At 34.8% G+C, this 5541-nt stretch overlaps 1 non-coding gene across 1 annotated transcript; it reads left to right on the top strand.

Moving 5' to 3' along the window:
• Nucleotides 1-2804: 2804 nt before the first annotated feature.
• On the top strand, nt 2805-2877 carry trnak-cuu (transfer RNA lysine (anticodon CUU)). Its single transcript has one exon. It is a non-coding gene; the product is annotated as a tRNA-Lys (tRNA).
• Nucleotides 2878-5541: the final 2664 nt, after the last annotated feature.

Here is a 5541-nt window from a genome sequence, read left to right as displayed (position 1 = left end):
GTGTTAACAATGAAGGAATTATGTCAACAGAAAAAAAAACGCTTGAGGGCTTTTATTTTGAAATGAAAGCAGGAAGTGTTGATTTAAAAATAAATCTTTACTTTTTTTTATGTTCGTGACATATTCTACAGATACAGACATTGAAACTGCAGTAATGTTGCTGATATGATGTCAATATAAAATCAAAAGATACTGAAAATACCCAACGAATACTAATGAGTAATGTTCAGAAAACTGAAAAAAGGAAAACAACATAGAATAAGTTAACAAAACAAATATTCATGCCTCAAATATACTGTATGGAGCAAAGTCTATAAAGCATTCAATGAATTTCAGTGAAGAAATAAGTATATACAAGGAGAGAGACAAACAATTATATGTACATGTATGTCCAGAAGTCACCGGTCATGTGAACCACCAGAACCAAGCAGCGATTCCGTCCTCTGTTTTAAACTATTATCTGAGAATAATATCAGGATATTACAATAATAAAGGCGTCAGGGAGAACTGTTTCCACACAGCAAAAGCTAAATTTGACCATATTGAATAAAATAGCTGTAATGTTATAAACTTTACGGGGAATTAGATAGATTCTTTTTTTTTATTTAAAGAAAATAAATGAGAGAGAGCCTGTGGATATTTGACCACCATTTTTCACTTAAAATCAAACAAAGTGCAACCAGCCAGTAAACAGTAATTCAATCACTTCATTTATGCTCCAGCAGAATAATGACTCTGCTTTAGAGCTGTAGATGACTGGAAATACACTCTCTCTCTCTCTCTCTCTCTCTCTCTCTCTCTCTCTCTCTCTCTCTCTCTCTCTCTCTCTCTCTCTCTCTCTCTCTCTCTCTCTCTCTCTCATATGTAAGAGCTGGGTCTCTTTACCATTTCCATCCCTCCCACTTCTCTCTCTTTTTCATCCTCTCTCGCCCAGCCCACGTTCAGTGACATCACAATTTAATTACCCAATCACCAGGCGGCCACTTTGTCACTGTCAAAGCCCTGGCCAATCAGCTGCCGTATGCTAACCCCTCCCCCGCCAGCCAATGGCAGTGAGCGTGGCTCTGTTAGTGCCATATATAAACCAGGACACAACAGGACAGCAAGAAAACCTGATAACTGATAACTTTATGTTTTCATAAATAAAAGGAGATGTCCCGCCCATGACATGTGATTGACAGGTCGTCTCGGGGAAAGGCAGGGCAAGAGGAAGAGGAAGTAGAGGAACAACAAGAGAGAAAGGAAAATTAGATGATTGCGGCTGAAATTAATTGCAAAGCATTGCTGAAAATACAGAAATCTTAATGCGGAAATCCGGAATAGAGTTCTAGAAAGTAGGATCTGGGTGGAATATACCTTTAAAACTATAAGTTGTTACACAGAAAGTAGTATTTCGGTACTACCTGACTTCTTTTTGTTGTACACAGCATTCACACAAATATACTTTTTGTTTTACAAATCTTTTCCTACTGACTGCTGTGGTGATGACTTCTCAATGAGACACACACACACAAACGCACACACACACTTCAGCAGTGAATGCCAAATCAAACAGGGTGAGTCATTTTAACCATGACACACAAGCCGACCTATAAAACATACACCTGCTCTGATGAAAGCCAGACCACCTGAGAGAGATGATGGTGATGATGGTGATGATGATGATGATGATGATGGTGACCTATTTCTTTCTGTTGAGTCAGCACCAATTCAAAATCCAATCATTACACTAACGTCATCCCACCTCTCACCAGTTTTTATGAACATATATTTTCCATTTTTCTGTATTTCTGCAGGACTCTGTGTCTCATCTCAGCAGTGGCTGTTATATAAAACGTGACCCCCCCCCCCAATTAACAAAACCACCAAAAAGTAGATTTAATGTTATTGTACTTTAGTGTCAAGTGAGAACAGATATCTATCAAGTGATCTGAACTAACTATAAATATTCAGGGCTTGAAGTGGCAGTACTCCCCTTATTCACATGTTGCCGCGTGTATCGGCCCGTATCTTATTCCACAGTGTTTAGACAAACTTAATATTAAGGGTATCAATTTCTTATAAATAAAACAATCCTCCAGGTTTCATGTATTGGCTTCTAATAGGCCTTCTGCCTGTTACAGTTGTCTGTGTTCCCTGTATAGTGAAATGAAAACATTTTAACATTTTAACTTTGCCATTCACCGCAGATTCACACATTTTTAGTTGTGCATTTAAGATTTTTCACCCTATTCATGAAGCCAGAGCTATAGGAATGGCTTCAAGACAACAATGTTAATGTCCTGGGGGCTTTCCTTCACAGACAGTTTGCTATATATATTAGAGGTTAGTCCATCTTTACTGTAGAAATGACAAATACACTCAAATGAACTCCTTATGGCTTCTCATTAGTTGATGCTATGACAGCTAATGACCACCAGAGGGCGACATGATAATTTCCCTCCTCAAATCTGCAGATATCTGTCTGGATATAATCTGAAGGGTGGCAGGTTGTAGATTATATACCTGACAGCTGAAAAATAAACAAGTGGCCAATACATCCAAATACTCACATACATTCATCACTTCATATTACCATGCAAATCCTATTTTATTTTTTGATGCATCTACCATTGTCAACATCTGGGAGTTATTTATACATTTATACAAATCGTCATTTAGGGCCTATTCATTTCTTTAATTCTACATTCTTTCATGCCATACTCACAGTAAGTAGGCTACCAATATTTATCACAGGTCCCACTGTCAGTACTACTGCATGAAAGGACAACTATTAAAAGCCACCACCAGAGGGCAGTGAGCATGCCCGGCTAGCTCAGTCGGTAGAGCATGAGACTCTTAATCTCAGGGTCGTGGGTTCGAGCCCCACGTTGGGCGATGATCATTTTTGATTTGAGAGTTTTACAATCTGCACAGCATACGACACCCTCTATCCTTATTCACACATAGAGGATAATGGTGAGACAAGAGGAGAGAGGCTGGATCCCACACGGAGGTGCATTATATTATTATATTATCATATTATAGTGATATTTACCTGAACAGGTCAGGCAGACTGGTGGGCGCATGCTCTTCTGCCTCTTTAGGCGGCTATTAATCCTCCATTTGCAACGTGCCACACCAGCAACAACACACAAACGCCAATATTCCATACAAAATAACGCAGATAGTAATACTAGTGTGCTCACAGTGTGAACAATATTGGTAAAGTATGCGGGTATTTCGCTGTTCCATATGCAATAACGCACTCCAGTGCCACTGATGGGGGTCGATGCAGTAGTGATGTTAGGACCTCTTTTTATCGATCATAAATATGCGCCCAACGTGAACATAGCCAGCTAACTTAGCTCTGTTCCAGTCCCAGATGAAGCGTTATCTGACCTGATGTGTTTTATCAATCTATCAGTCAGGAAGAGAAAGAAGGATCAGACCTGTTGCTGGTGTGAGTTCATCTCAGTAGGAAACACACAGACACAGTAGCTTCAGAGAGAGAGACGTCACTACCACACTTTAAGCTGTGTTGTCCAGGTGTAGTCTTTCTGATTATGTATTTTCACAGCCTGATACTTCAACAGTTTTACTACAAAATGAGACTTTCTGGACTTAAATTATTGTAGGTCCCATGGTGGTCCACAGGAAGGGGCGGGACTTCACCTCCCTCTCAATGATCACATATGAGAAACGAGTTTGTTTATCTTTTTTTCCTTCAACTTACTTCCCCTTATATAAATACATAAATATATGTATATATATACATATATATATATATATATATATATATATATATATGTATATATATATATAATAATATAAAAAAAATACAAAAATGTATATATATATACATATATATACATATATATATATATATATATATATATATATATATGTATATATATATAATAATATAAAAAAAATACAAAAATGTATATATATATATATATATATATACATTTTGTATTTTTTTTTCAAAAGTCTTTGTTCTATATTTGTAGACAATACAAAGAACAATTGAAACAATACATACATAAACAATACATATAGAGGAAATAAATGGATAAATACAAATAAAAACAAAAACATAAAACTAAAATAAATAAATAAAATAAAACACAAAACAAGCCAGGGGGTTATGTAAATAAAATAATAGTAACTTAAGTAAACACATTTAAATGGGAGCACAAACTCGTCGTTTTAGTAGCCTTTTTGTTTTTTAAAGAAGATATAGTCTTAATATAAAGTTCCATTTCTTTCTTAAAAACATTAAAATGAGTGAATGTAAATTTTTGGGACAATTATAATGAGATTGATTAGAAAATATTCTCTCTCATATACTGTGTTGAACCTTACAAAACTTAAAAAAAGTTCAAAGTCAGAGATAATAATAAATCTACAAATATCTTGCCATAACTCCCCCCCTTATATTCCAGTTTCTCCTCTGAACATCTACATCGTCAGATAAATGATCAGTTTGAGTTTCTTAGATACCTCTTTGACTATATTTAGTCTTTTTCTTCCAGATGTGTAGACTAACTTCCACATCTGGACTGAACAGGGAATAAAATGGCTGACAAATAAACCACACGTTGTGAAAACATGGAAGAAAGAAAAGCTGCACGACTCAAATAAATGATAGATTTATACCTATAAGTTATCATATAGGCATCATGTATGAACATAGTGTAGTAGTAAAGCATTCATAGCATACCACTGGATGTCATCAACGATAGGTCGATGTTAATGTCTTGATTAGAATTATCCATTTATTATTATTTTAATAATTATTAGCTTACACATAACATCAAAATGGTCCCACCAGAAAAAAAACCTTTAAAACAAAGATTGAATATTGATATCAGGAACAGAGGACCTCTCTTTTAAAATTCGAGCCCTACTTCTAATATATTATCACTGACTCAGTCAAACATAATTTATATAATAGTATTTAATAATACTTATTATTAATAAATTAAATATATAACATATATATATATTAAATATATAATATTATTAGTAATAAAACGTATTATATTATTATTAATGTAACTTATATATATTGTAATTATTTTAATATTTTATGAATAAATATGAATACATAAATAATAATTTAGCAGCCACTGTTCTTTTCTCTGCTCTTCTCAAAGTTATAAATAAAGATAATCCTCATTTCTATTCTGAGTTCATGTATTTCGGGCTGTTCAGGCATCAGTTGTAAGAGGATGAGGCAGCCAACCAATCACATTACTCCGGAGTAAAACCAGAACGAACCATTGGCTGGACGAGTAGAGGCACGTGTCTCATGACGTCGCTTGATCTCCACCAATAACATCCCTGACCACACCCACGACTTTGAGTTGTCTCAGTAGAGCTCATTAATATTCAGTAGGGTCACAGACCTGAATCCTGATTGGATAAAAGACGCACAGAGGGCAAATGGATTATACCTTTGACATTATTAGTCTTTTTTAAGTTTTTTGATTAATAAAAAATAAAAAATAATAAATAAAATAAATAAATAATAAAAAATCAGGAATCTCAAAAAAA

The sequence above is a fragment of the Sebastes fasciatus genome, chromosome 13 (genome assembly GCF_043250625.1).
Source record: "Sebastes fasciatus isolate fSebFas1 chromosome 13, fSebFas1.pri, whole genome shotgun sequence".
Taxonomy (NCBI): Eukaryota; Metazoa; Chordata; class Actinopteri; order Perciformes; family Sebastidae; genus Sebastes; species Sebastes fasciatus.
This window is presented reverse-complemented; position numbering and strand designations above follow the sequence as displayed.